We start from the raw sequence: 17,697 nt of genomic DNA on the forward strand, positions 1-17,697 counted from the left end.
CATTTTACTTGCTAGACATCTCATAAACAAGTTCTTGAGCCACAGGCATGGTGGTTATGATATCTTTGCTGTGCAGATCAGCTGTTCGCCACTGGACGATTCTAATAGTTTCATACCCTAGTGGTTAAGATTTTGCGACAAGATGCCATAAAATATATTGTACTAATCTCCCCCTCACTGACATGGGAGTCCACTGGACTAGTTAATGCATCTGATCACTCAAAACCATCTTCTGACTAGATCATTGGCCAATTGTGACAAAGTAGAACCACTGTGGTCTTGCAAGGTGGGTGAGGAGCTGCATGTGACATTGGGTGGAGGTCATAATTGTATAGAGAAGGGGAATTATATAGGAATCATTATGTCATCTGTGCACTGTGGCATGTTAGCCAGAGCTAACCAAACATTTCTCCTGATAAACCTAATGATCTACAAATTCTGAGAATGTATTTCTATGGTCCTAGAACCTAAAGATTGTTAGAAGCCATGCTTCTATAGGAAAAGAATAGTATATCATACGGGAAAGATTCATAGAGTTGTAATGATGTTGAAAGAGAGATGGAATCCAAGAAGTGGTATCTGGCAGGAAGCTGGAAGAGGAACAATAAATATACTCTTGAAGATAACTGATACAAGGTTTCATAAGCAGATACTTCCTTCAGCATATTTTGGAAGTTCTCACACTGATAGGATTCATGTAAGCCAATAAGTCTGTTTTCTGTACCGGTTAGGCAAAGATTGTTCTGCGATATGGTCTCACTGAATGGTCTTTTACCCTAACTAGGGAGGCAAAACTTTGCCCACTTATGATTTGTCTGCCAGCGGTAGTGTGGAAATCCCAAAGTGCCAGCCGTCTTATGCAGCACTTATTTCACCAAGCTGTTTGTCAGGTGCTTTTCATGTTGAGCAAATTAATTTCAAGGGAATTCTGATCTTGGAGAGCATTGTAGACTTCCGAGAAACAAGAGCCACATGTCCCCCCACAACCCCCATCCCCAAATATATATTGGGAAATTTGTACTTTTAACATATTTTCTGTATATTTAAGTTAATTTCAGCAACAGTGGAAGCGCATTTGAGAGGAGAGTTTGAAATTTACAAAGATAAGAGGGCATACTATCCAAGTTTGAATAAAAAATGTATAAAACATATTCTGAATTGAAGTGTGCAATTTAAAAACTTGCAAGAGCTTTGCAAGACAAGGATATTTTTCTTAGTATTCTTTTCAGCCAAGATTCGGTGAATATCCAGAATATCCTTTTTACTCTTACCAATGTATAAATTTAGCTGGTGTCTTTTTGACTGCCGTTGGATCATTACAACAGTTGTTGGATAAACTGAATGGCAACCATGAGGCCTGGGGACAGAGGAGAGGATGCAAAAAAATGCAGTGCTTTGATTAGTGCACTCTAAAAACCTTCAACCCCCCGGACCTTTACATACATGTGTCTGGAGGCATATTCAGCCCTTTCAAAATAAAACGCATGCACAAATATTATGGAAACCGGGGAAGATGTGGTGGAACAATAATGTTTTTGCAGAACCACCCCAAGCAAGCAGACAAACAGTAAAGTTGCACCAGTGGAAGCGAATGCTGGATATTTAACAATAAAGCACTTAAAAGGCTGCAAGTTAACTTCACTACGAAGATATAGGGCTGGATCTGGAGGCTACAAAAAGAGATGTATTACACACATGTACATGGGATGCGGGTGGCGCTGTGGATTAAACCACAGAGCCTAGGACTTGCCGATCAGAAGGTCAGCAGTTCGAATCCCCGCGACAGGGTGAGCTCCTGTTCCTCTGTCCCAGCTCCTGCCAACCTAGCAGTTCAAAAGCACGTCAAAGTGCAAGTAGATAAATAGGTACCACTCCTGCGGGAAGGTAAACGGCGTTTCCATGCGCTGCTCTGGTTTGCCAGAAGTGGCTTAGTCATGCTGGCCACATGACCCGGAAGCTGTACGCCGGCTCCCTCAGCCAATAAAGCGAGATGAGCGCCGTAACCCCAGAGTCGGCCATGACTGGACCTAATGGTCAGGGGTCCCTTTTCCTTTACAACCTTGGTGTTTGTGTAATTGTGTTTGTGCATGCCAACAAAACATTCTAGATCCCTGAATCAATTCCACAAGTGCTTATCGTTCAAAAAGAGTGAAAGCTTTTTGTTCTGGATTCTGTACAAGCTGTGTTTATTTAGGAATAAATTCTGGGTCTTCGTGCTATTAAATTCTCCATGCAAAATAGGGTATCAACATATCACCTGGTTCAACCTCTTCTGACCCTGCAGATGTTGTTGGACTCCAACTTTTGCAATCCCCACCCAGCATGGCCAATGGCCAGAGATGATGAGAATTCCCCTTGAACATCTGGAGGGCCCTCCATACGTCATGTACTGACAAATATAATCGTGTGAAAAATGCAGTGGTGTAAACCTACCCTTTGTTTCAGATGAAAATAAGGGTTTTCTTGGTTTTTCACCAGATGTGTCTTTGCTGTCTAACCTATCCTAATAAGAGGCAGATACAATGAGAATGCTGTATTTAATATTTCCTGTACAAGATGTTGAGACTCTTGTTATGCATGGATTCAGGATACCACTGAGGCCTACAGACTATGCATGATGGTAACATTCCATGAAGCCGAGAAATATTCTAATTCCTCAGGCTGTTAGAACAGCTCGGTTAACAATAAGTATTCAGATTCAGATAGGTAGCTGTGTTGGTCCGACGCAGTCGATATATATATATATATGTAAGTTTGTTCTTGGTATAAACTTTGGTGTGCATGCACACTTCTTCAGATACACATATATTTTGAATAAGTACAGTGGTACCTCGGGTTAAGTACTTAATTCATTCCGGAGGACCGTTCTTAACCTGAGACTGTTCTTAACCTGAAGCACCACTTTAGCTAATGGGGCCTCCTGCTGCCGCTGCGCCTCTGGAGCGTGATTTCTGTTCTCATCCTGAAGCCAAGTTCTTAACCTGAAGCACTATTTCTGGGTTAGCGGAGTGTGTAACCTGAAACGTATGTAACCCGAGGTACCACTGTACACCCTTAAGCAAAGTTCTTAACCCGAGGTAATATTTCTGGGTTAGCGGTGTCTGTAACCTGAAGCATCTGTAACCTGAAGCATCTGTAACCTGAGGTACCACTGTATTCAGTTTTTGCAAAGGTAAAAAATGAGAATCAGAGTATTTATGGATGCAAGGGAGGTTCCAAAGCCCTGAATTTTTATGGCCACTTGAGTCTTTTTCTCTTTTTTTAGCTGAAACTAGTTCTGATTTATTATGTGATTTATTTGTCGGCTAATAATATAGAACTTGCAAGGAATGTAAAAGAGCAATGCTAATGATCATTCCCAACCACCTAACCTGCCCTGTCCAACATTATATCCAGTCTGGTTTGGTTTAGTTTAGTCATATATTTCCATTCACCCTTGAGATAACATGTTAATGTATTTTCAGGGTGGTGAGGTAGGCAGGAGTCGAGATTCTGCAGGAAGATACAATTTAAGAGCCAGTCTGGGCTGAAACTGCAAAGCCAGCACATCAAAACATCAGGCTGTTACTTTGATGTTCTTCGGCCCCTTTTCTTTCCTTCTTTCTCTGTAGTGTTTTCATGTACAGCTTTCCACTGAAGAAAACAAGTGCTGGAAAAAAATATCCTTTTTTAAAAAACACCCAAAAAAAACCCATGCTATTCCTGAAGTCCATTTCCTGTAGTGACTCGAATGGAAAAAATCTTCACTTTCCACACATTCTTTGCATACTGCGCCTCATCATTTGTGTCAAATCCCTAAAAACATTCCCTCCAATTTATTGTTAGGTTTTGGTGCACATCCGTCTCCCCAGAACTGGTTAGAGCAGCAGAATCAGGAAGGAACTCAAAAGCAAGATTGCATAATATATCTTGTTGCTTCGGTGAATGTTCTCTTGACGCCCCTTAGCTGGAAGAGCAATCATTCACTTTACGTTTTGCAATGTAATCAATTGCAATTTCATTTCACTTTTATGCAATATAAATTAGATCTCCCTCCCCTCAAAATACAACCATCATTGAAAACTATCAGAGATGCATAAACCATTTTTCTCATGAAGACTGCAGGAGCCCTTAAGTATGAATATTTATCTGTGTTTTGAACTTGAACTCTATTCCTAATCCTTCTTCCCCTGCATTAACTGTTTCACGGGTGACCACATAAGCATCCTTGCACACAATCACAGGGCGCCACTGAAGTTTGAGAGCCCAGACTTACTGTGTGTGGCAGTAAATCTCCAGCCCACCTTTGTAATCAGTTAAAAGCACTTTAATCAGTTAACTTAACTTAGTTATTGACTCAGCATTGCATCCCCGAACTTTGAACAGAATACAGTGGTACCTCGCAAGACGAATGCCTCGCAAGACGAAAAACTCGCAAGACGAAAGGGTTTTTGGTTTTTTGAGTTGCTTCGCAAGACGAATTTCCCTATGGGCTTGCTTCGCAAGACGGAAACGTCTTGCAAGTTTGTTTCCTTTTTCTTAAAACCGTTAATACAGTTGCGACTTGACTTCGAGGAGCAACTCATAGCACGCGGTGTGGTAGCCTTTTTTGAGGTTTTTGAAGACTTTGGTGATTTTTGAAGCTTTTCCAAAACTTTTCCGAAACCGTGCTTCGCAAGACGAAAAAAATCGCAAGACGACAAAACTTGCGGAACGAATTAATTTCGTCTTGTGAGGCACCACTGTAGGTGCTAACTCTACCTTGATGCAGGTGTTCTACTTTTGTCATAGAATTGTGGAGTTGGAAGGGTCATCTAGTGCAGGGGTCAGCAAACTTTTTCAGCAGGGGGCCGGTCCACTGTCCCTCAGACCTTGTGGGGGGCCGGACTATATTTCAACCAAGTGTTAAAATACAGTGGTCTGTTAAACATGAAAAGCTTCCCTAAACAGGGCTGCCTTCAGATGTCTTCTAAAAATCTGGTAGTTGTTTTTCTCTTTGACATCTGGTGGGAGGGCGTTCCACAGGGCGGGTGCCACTACCGAGAAGGCCCTCTGTCTGGTTCCCTGTAACCTCACTTCTCGCAATGAGGGAACCGCCAGAAGGCCCTCGGCACTGGATCGTTTAGGGCTTTAGGGCTTTAAAGGTCAGCACCAACACTTTGAATTGTGCTCGGAAACGTACTGGGAGCCAGTGTAGGTCTTTCAGTGTAGGTTATGTGGTCTCAGCAGCCGCTCCCAGTCACCAGTCTAGCTGCCGCATTCTGGATTAGTTGTACTCATTCTATTCATTGTACATTCTACTCGTGTAAAAACACACTGATTCCCGGACCATTCACTGGCCGGATTTAGAAGGTGATTGGGCCGGATCTGGCCCCCGGGCCTTAGGTTGCCTACCCATGATCTAGTGTAACCCCCTGCAATGCTAGAAATGTGCAAATGCTACTCTAAGTTTCTCTCCCTGTTTGCTGTCCTAACCCTTTTAGATCCACATACATTGATACAGCTCATGCCACCTTTGGCACTTTTTTCTGCACTCTCATATTGTGTTTGTGTGTGTGTGTGGGCAATCGCTCACAGGAGCCATCTTCTTGCCATCTTTAGTTCCATGCAAGATAACAGTACACCTACAGTTTCAGATGTGGGACGACTGTTGTGAGCCTACTAGAAAGTCTTCTACAGCTGAGACAAGTGAGCTAAGCTATGCTGAAACTGATGGAGAACAGCATAGGTTAATTGTGGGAAACTATTAGCATTTGTAGTTGCTGCTGCTTTTTTTTCCTTTTTTTTTTTTAAGTCTCCGGAGAAGATAGCTCACTCCTAATGCTTCCTTTTTTTAATGCTGTTTCCAAAGAAAGATATGTCCCTGGGAAATAAGTTCTAATTTTAAGCTTGTTTTTAGCATGCCTACATGCAAGGACACATTGAGTTGTTTCGACTGGGGATTTTATTTTTTTAATCCATCAGGACCTAGAAGACACATTCTGGATGATACCTAATGATCACAGAATGGGAGAAAAAAACACAGATATGTTAGTTTTGAGAAATTTAGTTTATAGGGTCAACTCCTTAGCTCTCCCAAAATGCCATGTCCCAGAAATTCCACCATTAAGAGGGAATGGCGATCATCCTGGTTGGGGGGGGGGGTTAAAACCCATGGTGTTATTGACTGTAGGCCCTGGCAGGCATGACTATTTTCAGTAGACCCCAACTGACATCACCATTAGCCATGAACCCAAGAATCCACCTGGAAAAGCCAAGTGGGGACACCAGACCTATCATTAAAGGTAAAGGTAAAGGTACCCCTGCCCGTACGGGCCAGTCTTGACAGACTCTAGGGTTGTGCGCCCATCTCACTCAAGAGGCCAGGGGCCAGCGCTGTCCAGAGACACTTCTGGGTCACGTGGCCAGCGTGACATCGCTGCTCTGGCGAGCCAGAGCCGCACACGGAAACGCCGTTTACCTTCCCGCTAGTAAGCGGTCCCTATTTATCTACTTGCACCCGGGAGTGCTTTTGAACTGCTAGGTTGGCAGGCGCTGGGACCGAACAACGGGAGCGCACCCCGCCGCGGGGATTCGAACCGCCAACCTTTCGATCGGCAAGCCCTAGGCGCTGAGGCTTTTACCCACAGCGCCAACCGCGTCCCACATAGACCTATCATTACATTTTGCAATTCAGTGAAATATGTTGTGTCACTGTAGACTTGCCTATAATTCTTTATACTTGTTGCAATTGTTTAAATTGTTGGGAGGACTCCAATTTCCAATTCTGTGTGTGAATACACACATTTACCTACTCTCTCCCTACAATGAATTTCTCTTAGGCTTGCTGTAAAAGCTTATGCTGCAATGAATCTGTTGGTCTTTTTCGTTTGCTAAATTGCTCTTGCTGTTTTTGCTACAGCAGCCTAGCACACAACTTCTCCTGTGAGATGTCAGACTTCTGAGGCACTTGTATACTTTCTTATTGTTAAAAGAGTGTGGCTGCACATTTAGAACTAGCTCAAATGATATTATTGAAAGAGCACGAGCTTTATTGATTTTCTCCATACAATTTCCTCCATACCTTGGGCGATTTCATTCTTCGCTGCCTTACTGGCACAATAGACTTTCCGTTCCTTGTAAATTTTTACAGCTTGCTTTAAAATCTCCTGCTACAGCTGCCTTAGGAGTCTTCCTCTCTTCCTTCCCTGCTGGATTAACAAAACTGCAGCATGGAATTTGTGCTTCCTGCAACATCACCAGCTAACTTATCTGAAGCCTGCTGTCTGAATCATACTGCACTTCCCTACTCTCTAAAAATCCCAAAAGATTCACCTTCAACTGTTGCGTCCAATTTAATGGCTATGGAACTCCACTTGAAATTCTGGCACTGAAAATTTCTACTGCTAGTCTCACAGAGCAAGCAGATTTTCTGCCTTTTATGTCTTTTAAGCGAAGTAGCCACAAATAGTAGGGACGCGGGTGGCGCTGTGGGTTAAATCACAGAGCCTAGGACTTGCTGATCAGAAGGTCGGTGGTTCAAATCCCCACGACGGGGTGAGCTCCCATTGCTCAGTCCCTGCTCCTGCCAACCTAGCAGTTCGAAAGCACGTCAAAGTGCAAGTAGATAAATAGGTACCACTCCGGCGGAAAGGTAAACGGCGTTTCCATGCACTGCTCTGATTCACCAGAAGCGGCTTCGTCATGTTGGCCACATGACCCGGAGGCTGTATGCCAGCTCCCTCGGCCAATGAAGCGAGATGAGCGCCGCAACCCCAGAGTCGGTCACGACTGGACCTAATGGTCAGAGGTCCCTTTACCTTTAGCCACAAATAGATGAAGCTCAAGATGGCAGAAACAGGCCACATGTAGTCTCACACAACAGCAATTAATTAACTGACCAATTATTAACTGATTATTATTAGTACCCCCAGTGCTTTGAGGGGTAAAAAAATGAGGTGACAGTATTCCTCTGTTGGTAAAAGATTCATAGGTTGCCAACACAGTGGCTGCCATAGACAGCAAAAAAGAAGAAGAGGTGAAGTGGTCTGAATGAGTGATTGCTGTCACACACAAAAACCTGCTCCTATTGTTAGTTTGATTCAAGGAACCAGAAGCAAAGGAAAATAACCATTAGTGAAGCTTCATAAGCTATACACACAGCAGATGTGTGTCCAGAATGCGGCAGCTAGACTGGTAACTGGGAGCGGCCGCTGAGACCATTTAACACCGGTCTTGAAAGACCTACACTGGCTCCCAGTACATTTCCGAGCACAATTCAAAGTATTGGTGCTGACTTTGAAGCCCTAAACGGCCTTGGTCCAGTATACCTGAAGGAGCGTCTCCATCCCCATCATTCTGCCCGGACACTGAGGTCCAGCGCTGAGGGCCTTCTGGCAGTTCCCTTCTTGCGAGAAGCCAAGTTACAGGGAACCAGGCAGAGGGCCTTCTCGGTAGTGGCACCCACCCTGTGGAACGCCCTCCCATCAGATGTCAAAGAGAACGACAACTACCAGAGTTTTAGAAGACATCTGAAGGCAGCCCTGTTTAGAGAAGCTTTTAATGTTTAAATAGGTTATTGTATTTTAATATTCTGTTGGAAGCCGCCCAGAGTGGCTGGGGAAACCCAGCCAGATGGGTGGGGTATAAATAAATTATGATGATGATGATGATGATTATAGCACATACTCAGTTTGCGGAATTTATTGCTGTAAGAGGCAGTGATGGCCGCAAGCTTAGATAGCTTAGATAGCTTAGAGAGAGAGAGAGGTCTAGAGAGAGAGAGGTCTAAGGAAGTTTGTGACTGCTAGTCATAATGGCTGCTTACTTCATCCAGGCATTGAGGAACAGCTGTGGGAGAAGACTGCTGCCTTCATGTCCTGCGCAAAGTTGGCTCAGCTTTTTAGGCAGGGTGAGGCCACTGCCTCAGGCGGGAGGAGCCCCACCAAATGGCCCTGCCTGCGGGCACCCTGCCTGCCACACTGTCTCTGCCGGCAACAATGAAGCGATGCCACCAGCAGCACCATTTTGGGGCAACTCAGACCCCCTGTCTGATACTCTGCTAGCAGCAACTTATGGAAATATATTGAGAAGGCACTCGCTGAATGCTGCAATCTGTCTTGAATCCGAAGGCTGGCCAGGCGTGAAACTATATATATAGCGGCTAGCGTTGGTGCTCTGCTTTCCCTCAGGGGAAATGGCACTAAATTGTGGGCGTGTTTTGAACAATGAAAGCCAGTTTGACCCTCTTATTAGCAAGGCGGTGCTCTACTTATGTGTGCGTCGTGTATAGTATTTAAAATACATTAATACTAAATGATCATGATGACACAGAGGTAATACTGGGGTATAGGTGGACCAAAAATAAAAGCAATAGTTTTTGATGCTGGAATGCCATACTGTATAGCTTTGCCTTTAGGTCTAAGGACACTGTCTTGTGTTTGCAGATGGCTGAACTGATATGGCTTCTGCTTTGGGTTGTAAGGGCATTGCATGCTTGAGTCGCTGGACTGGCCCTTCCAGCTGTGCTTTATGTTTGCCTTAGAGGGAATTCCACTGGCAGGAATTGCAGGCTGCAAACCATCTGACTCTTTCTCTGGAGGCTAGAGAAGAAGGTAGCTGACAGAGGGCTACCAGCTGGTGGGAGCTGTAGTTCAAAACACCTGGAAGGTCTCAGTTTGGGGGGAAACTGCCCTAAGTCATTACAAATAAAAAGTGTGTCAGAACTGTTTGCTAGGCACAACATCATGAATATTATAGCTGAATATGTGTGCTGTGTCTTGGCCTTCTTGTTACACACATTTTGACTTTCTAAAATTTCATCCCTTGTGGAAATTCAGGGACAGTTATAAAGCAGGCACAAATATCAGCTTCTTAATAAGTCTCTTTTAAAGTTTTTACTCCCAGGATTGAGATATATAATTGCTCCTAAATGCCTGTTAACACACACACAAGCACAGCTGCATGACTGCACAGACATACAGAAGCAAGTGCAGACCACTAATTTTTAACCTAAAAACATTTTAAGTAAAAATTGGATGAGCCGTGTCATATGCAGGCTGGAAGAAGTTTATTTCTTAAATCAAATAAATAAAAAGTACTCCACAATATAGCCAGCAAAACTTCATTATCCAAATTTCAATTAACCTAAATGTTATGCTAATTTTTTTTGCAAAGAGCATTCCAGAAAGTCTCAGAATTGGATTAGAAAGGATCTGAGAGTTAAGGCTTGGGGCACATTGAGATTCGTGCTTTGCCTGCTCTCCTTTGACATCATAGAGATGATCTTGCCAAGAGCTGGATGTCAGTGTGAAGAGAATCATCTCCAGGACTAAAACAAGTTGTCACATTTATTAATGAGTCACTGTTTGCTGTGGCCTCTCACACAATTTTAGGAACACCTCCAAAAACATCCAGCCTCATGCTAAATTTTTAAGCCTTCCATTACAGTATTGGGGGGGGGGAGCTTTTTTCACAGCAAACACACACACACACAAAATACCCATCCCTGTCTAACTATGTTCATTGAACAATTATTTGGTTGGCGAACTACATTGCAAAATTCAGAAGAGTGTGAATTTTGAAGGATGGCTTTGATTTGGTTCAATGTATTATTTGGAAAGGTGCGAATTAGGTAAATTCGCCTTTAAATGTGAACTGAGTTGAATTTCTCCCTGACTCTACTTGTGATCCTTCTATTCACATTTATTCAGAAAGAAGCCTCACTGAGTTGTATCTGAGTAAGGTCTCAGAGTGGACCCATTATAATTAGTAGACATAAGCTAGGTAAAGGTAAAGGGACCCCTGACCATTAGGTCCAGTCGTGACCGACTCTGGGGTTGCGGCGCTCATCTCGCTTTATTGGCCGAGGGAGCCGGCGTACAGCTTCCGGGTCATGTGGCCAGCATGACTAAGCCACTTCTGGCGAACCAGAGCAGCGCACGGAAACACCATTTACCTTCCTGCCGGAGCGGTGCCTATTTATTTACTTGCACTTCGACGTGCTTTCGAACTGCTAGGTGGGCAGGAGCTGGGACCGAGCAACAAGAGCTCACCCCATCGCAGGGATTCGAACCACCTACCTTCTGATCAGCAAGCCCTAGGATCTGCGGTTTAACCCACAGCGCCACCTGCGTCCCTAAGGTAAAGGGACCCCTGACTGTTAGGTCCAGTTGTGGATGACTCTGGGTTGCGGCGCTCATCTTGCTTTACTGGCTGAGGGAGCCAGTGCACAGCTTCTGGGTCATGTGGTCATGTGGCCAGCATGACTAAGCCACTTCTGGCAAACCAGAGCAGCCCACGGAAATGCTGTTTACTTACATCTAACTAAAATAAAAGTGTCATTGCTAAGTACCTTGAAAAAATAGGTTGCTTCTCTGGATTTCTTAGTGTAGATCAGAATGCCTGTCTTCAGGTCTATACTGGCCTCTGATTGTAGAACAAGCTGTAGGTGGAATGGTAAAGATCAGAAAACAGAACATCAACTGTAATCTGTACTACAATACATGAGACAGAATTTTTAGACGTGAAGAAATGACAGTGAAATGTAAACTATAGTATGGGGGAGCCAGGCAGACACATGGCAAAGGCTGATCTCAGGCTACATGGCTCGTGCTTCAGCCTGCACAGCTGGATAGGACAAAACCTCAATGCTTAAAGGAAACTCCATTTTAATGTACAAAGCCTGCCTTTGCGCCCCACGGTGCATGTGTGACGACAAGCCTCTCTCTGAAGCTGTTACGAACATATCCTCAGGTAACAAACGGCAATAAGTAACAGAAATATCAAGAGGTTTGTGCATTTAGAATTCAGCCTGCCCGAGGTCATTGCAGCTTACTTCTTAAACGGATCTCTAGTCCCAAAAGGAAAAGGATGGTTCTGGTTTTGGAAGAAAGATGTGTGTGCACAGGTCTGTGGTGCTGCAGACACAGAGAGCGCAGATGGGTGTTCCTCCCTGAAAGCAGTAAACACACAGCATTCTTTTGTTCCGTAATAAATGGCTGCTGCTTTTGTGGTTGTACACGTTTGAGTTAGGAGAATAAAAAAGGATTGGCTTCTACCTGTGATATCATGAACCTGTCATCTCACCCCAATCTCCAAAAGAGTTGGCTATTCCTCCCACCCCACCCCGGCATGAGTCATAAACACACTTACAAACATAGATGTGCCATTTAAAAACAATACTAAAATAAATGGTGGATAGGCTGCATGACTCACAAGGGGAAGATATGGGGCTGATTCAGCATTTGATCACCTACTGTGCTCATTACAAGTTGAAACTTCGGGGTTGGGGAGCACATACAGCAATCAATGAACCCTCAGAAAACTTTTTTCTGACCTTCGTCCACTCAATGGTTGTGGGAGGACAAGGGTTGCAGCAGGCCCAGCTTCGACACGCATGCATTCCTTTGAATGTATAACTGCACACGTAGAGTGCTCTCTCCATTCAGAAAAAGCAGAGATTTGATCATGCAGGGAAAAGCCTGGTGCTCCTAGCAGGCCTGAATCCGCAGAGGTCAGAAGTGAAGACAGCATTTGCCATCCTGTTTTCACCTCCTCTGTGCTTCATTGAAGGTCTAAAAGGGGGTGGAGAAAGCTCTTGAAACTATGCCTCAGCCGTCATCCAGAGTTCCTTTTGTTACCTCTCCCTTCCTTTACGACAGAGGTTCTCAACCTGTGGGTCCCCAGATGTTGTTGGACTACAACTCCCATCATCCCTGAGCTCTGGCCTTGCTAGCTAGGGGTGATGGGAGTTATAGTTCAACAACATCTGGGGACCCACAGGTTGAGAAAGGCTGCTTTACAACATGGGTAGCAAACTAAGGCCCAGGGGCCGGATCCAGCCCAATCGCCTTCTAAATCCAGCCTGTGGATGGTCCAGGAATCAGCATGTTTTTACATGAGTAGATTGTGTCCTTTTATTTAAAACGCATCTCTTGGTTATTTGTGGGGCCTGCCTGGTGTTTTTACATGAGTAGAATGTGTGCTTTTATTTAAAAGGCATCTCTGGGTTATTTGTGGGCCATAGGAATTTGTTCATTCCCCCCCCCCTTCAAAACAAGGTCTGAGGGCAGTGGACCAGCCCCCTGCTAAAAAGTTTGCTGACCCCTGCTTTACGCTCACATACTCACAGCTCTGGTGACCAGCACGTAGCGAACATACCAGAAGCACTTCTCATCTACACGCATCAGAGTTACTGGCACTGAACTCCACAAAGCATGGAGGGGAGACTTGGGTTTCCAACTGTTAGGGGACAGGCAGAGGACACAAGGGAATCATGACTGCCCACAATTCCCTCATACCAGCTTGTTGTGCCTCTTATCCATTTGGAGGATACGTCCGTCTCTCCTTCCTACTTGACAGCAAGCCTGTCCAGCTGGCGAGCCACCAGCCTGAATTCAATCTGTCAGGCATGGATTGCCATTCCTCCTTTTCCCCCATCTCCAAGGAGGTAAGAGATTTGTCAGAGCCTTGGCTGGGCTTCATTAGTCAGCCCAAACTGTACAGGCCCCACTCTCTGGTGTTTGAGCACAACGCACATCAGTACATCAGAATCAGCACATGACCACAAAGCATGATTGTTGCATGAAGTATAAGGTAAAGGGACCCCTGACCATTAGGTCCAGTCGTGGCCGACTCTGGGCTTACGGTGCTCATCTTGCTTTACTGGCCGAGGGAGCCGGCGTACAGCTTCCGGGTCATGTGGCCAGCATGACTAAGCCGCTTCTGGCGAACCAGAGCAGCGCACGGAAATGCCATTTACCTTCCCGCTGGAGCGGTACCTATTTATCTACTTGCACTTCATGCTTTCAAACTGCTAGGTTGGCAGGAGCTGGGACCGAGCAATGGGAGCTCACCCCGTCGCAGGGATTCGAACCGCCAACCTTCTGATCAGCAAGTCCTAGGCTCTGTGGTTTAACCCACAGTGCCACCCGCGTCCCTCCGCATGAAGTATACCTTGGTTCTAAGACAAGCTTCGTATGGAAACATTTGATGAACAGGATTGGTTTAGGTTTCATTTATGACTTTGCTCTATTCATTCAAAGCAGTTATCAAGAGGTGGCTTTCAAGTAGAAAAAATACACTATTTTAAAAACAGTTTAATAACAACTGCTCTAATTGTCTCTAGCACGAGCCCATTCCATCTACTTGAAAGGCGAGGTAACCTCATCCCTGAAAACCATCCTATTAGTGAGGCTACCATTTCTTTAGTTATTTTCTGCTTGATAACCTCCCTCCCCGAAACCCTTAATTAGGTCTCTTATCTAGCTCTGTGAAATCCAATACAGGTTAAGAGCTGGTTTTACAGCTGGTCAAATTAAAAACAAACAGACCAGCATGGTTGAATTTCAGAGGGAGCTCTAATAATCTTGTACAAATCCCTTCCTCCAATCTTGCTCTGTTCATTCAAGCGGGCTCCTTACATTTCTGCAAGTAAGCAAGGCTGATAGATTGCCTGAAGTAGCTCTGAGTAAAACCACATCCAAACAACCTCAGTAAGAGGGCGCCCATCAGAAAGCAAAGGGGTTTGTATTCTTATGTCCAGTCTTTTGGTTTCATTACACATATAGAGTGGTTGGGGTGCTAAACCTGTTCCTGGAATATATTGTAAGGGGATAGTGCATTTCAAATCAAACCTTTATTGTTACAGTCAGTGACCAGCATAAAAAAGCAAAATAAAAACACATAATCCAGATGTGTAATTTAGGGGGAAATAAAGTAAAGAAGCATAGAATAAAGTAACTAATCACCTATTCTTCCCTAAGTAACCTCTCCTTGTCACATGATCTCTGTCACATGATATCAACAGCTGGCCACTCTGAGCTATAATGAACTCTTCGACTGCTCAGACATGTGTGGGAAGGAGGAGGGTATCTTGTGTGGTGTTAAGAGCACAACACAGATCTGGAGGCAAGTGCCAGAAGAGCCAAAATACTGCTTGCTCCTTCTTGGAAAGGGACTTCAGAAAATATATTTTCATTGCAGAATTCTGCTTTATTACAGGAAAATTTATATATACAAAAGGATGCCACACCGTGTGTTGCCAGGGCAGCTGTGTCTGAGGGCAGTTCAACAGATGAAGCATCATTATAAAGTTGAGGGAGCACCACCCAATGGATTTCTGACTTGGCATGCAAACGCTTATTTAGGCAGATCAGTGGGAACAGGGTACACCAGAGCTTCCCAAACTTTTATATATATATATACATTTTTATTAATTTTTAACATATCATTTCCAACAGTCATTTAACATAACTTCTTATCTTATACTTCCGTCAACAACCTCTGAAGATTTTCAGTTCTTCATCACTTATTCTGCATTTCTTAATTTCTCTATTACTTTTAATTTTTATTAACTAATAATTCTCTTCATAGTCTTCCTTGCAATATTTCATATAATCCTCCTTACAGAACTTCTTGCAGTCCTGCTAGCGTAATCTGTTTATTACAATTGCTTTTCGAATAGTTCAAATATTTACTCTGGTCTTCTAAGAATCTCTGGTCCCCCAGGTTTCGAATCCTTCCTGGAGAACCACTGTCAATCAAAGCATACAGTTCTGGGTTAGATGGAGCAATAATCTGGAACCAGTGTGCCAGGTCTTGCCCCCTAAGCAAGACAGAGGGTTTTTAAGCTGTCCAGCATGTTTTCAGGGATCTAGGAGGCGCTTTCGGAGCCCAGTAAGCAAGGCAGAGAGCTTAAAAGCTCTTTCCACACTGGGAAAACCCTGCACAAAAAAGAGCTTTTAATCTCTCCACCTTCCATGCATTTAATTTGTGCAATTTCAACTGGCCAGTCCTCAGCTGCATAAAAGTTGAAACTGCACGTGTTAAACGTGTGCACATTGTAAGTTATCCGCACTCTTTAGTCGTGCTGCTAAGAGATACTTAACAGACCTGGCTTGAGGCGTTCCTGGCTGGAAGCATTAAGTTAATGGCATTAACTTTAGGAATCTCTTTTTCTACAGAACCCCAGCTTAGAGATGTGAAACCACAGGCTTGGGGGAGACCCCAAGATGGCATTCAGACTGATAGATGTACACCCCAAATCCTGTAAGAAAGCAACCATTCTTCTTCAGGGGCAACAATTGCACAAAGCCACACAAAAGCAAAAGTTTGCTTGGCTGAATTCGTGTATTGACATTGCCCCTGAGGAAGATGATAGCTCAAATCTAAAAGTGCACTGGATTATAGGATCAATAACTTACAGCGCCCAGTGGCTCCCTCCCTGCCCCTCACACACACCCATCCTTCCTGATTCAGAGACAGTCACACAGAACAAAAAAAAATGTGCAAAGAACAATCCTTTGCCATGGCCCCAGAGATGGTATACAGATGTGCCTTTGATGGATGTGAGTCTTTCTTCTGTACTGTGCAGAGGTGATGAGGATTAGCCATAGGTACACCCTGTTCCAACTGAAAGATGTGACTCAAGAAGCACAGTGCATGGGATTTACAGAATCAATACCTGATCATGACCAGATGCTTCTTGTCTCTTTTGTGTCAGTAGACTCTACTGCTAAGAAGCCTTCCCTCTTTTTTCTTCTATTTCTGGATCAGGACCATGATATATTAGACCTCAGTTCCACACACACTTATCTGGAAGTAAGCCCCATTGAACTCATAGAATAATAGAATCATAGAATCATAGAGTTGGAAGAGACCACAAGGGCCATCGAGTCCAACCCCCTGCCAAGCAGGAAACACCATCAGAGCACTCCTGACATATGGTTGTCAAGCCTCTGCTTAAAGACCTCCAAAGACGGAGACTCCACCACACTCCTTGGCAGCAAATTCCACTGTCGAACAGCTCTTACTGTCAGGAAGTTCTTCCTAATGTTTAGGTGGAATCTTCTTTCTTGTAGTTTGGATCCATTGCTCCGTGTCCGCTTCTCTGGAGCAGCAGAAAACAACCTTTCTCCCTCCTCTATATGACATCCTTTTATATATTTGAACATGGCTATCATATCACCCCTTAACCTCCTCTTCTCCAGGCTAAACATGCCCAGCTCCCTTAGCCGTTCCTCATAAGGCATCGTTTCCAGACCTTTGACCATTTTGGTTGCCCTCCTCTGGACACGTTCCAGTTTGTCAGTGTCCTTCTTGAACTGTGGTGCCCAGAACTGGACACAGTACTCCAGGTGAGGTCTGACCAGAGCAGAATACAGTGGCACTATTACTTCCCTTGATCTAGATGCTATACTCCTAACTCAGGTGGGCTTACCTCTGAGTATTTTTATTTTATTTATTATTATCATCATTATTATTTCTTTCATTTTTATACTGCTTTATATCTTAAGAAAAAGCCTCAGAGTGGTTTGCAACACATTGAAACATCAAATAAATCAACCCAGAACAAACATTACTGAACAAAGTCAAATATAAAGTATACATTCAAAACAACATAATTAACGAGAAACTAAAATATTACCATAAGGATTTCAAAATAAAACATTACAAAGGAGGGCAACCAAAGTATGCATGTTTAATGCAGCAAAACCAACAACAGAAAATTATCTTAAAGATTTCAAAAGAAATCATGACCATAAGAAGTCAAATAGAAAATGCACATTTAAAACAGCATAATTAGCAAGAGAATAAAATAGGCATGTAATATATCTGCTGCCAATCCTGCCAGTGGTAGTTCATGGCAGACAACAACTGTGGAAGCTCAGACTCGATGATCTGGGTCTGCACTAAGAGACAGCCAAGCTGCTCTCTGACCTTTTCATTATTTTTTTA

The 17,697-nt window shown here is 43.9% G+C and overlaps 1 protein-coding gene across 1 annotated transcript in view; it reads left to right on the forward strand.

Annotated features, from left to right (window-relative positions):
• Window positions 1–17,697, forward strand: part of STAC (SH3 and cysteine rich domain) — a 77,119-nt gene that overhangs the window by 35,945 nt on the left and 23,477 nt on the right. The gene's annotated exons all lie outside the window — the stretch shown is intronic.

This window comes from Podarcis muralis, chromosome 12, assembly GCF_964188315.1.
Source record: "Podarcis muralis chromosome 12, rPodMur119.hap1.1, whole genome shotgun sequence".
Classification (NCBI taxonomy): Eukaryota; Metazoa; Chordata; class Lepidosauria; order Squamata; family Lacertidae; genus Podarcis; species Podarcis muralis.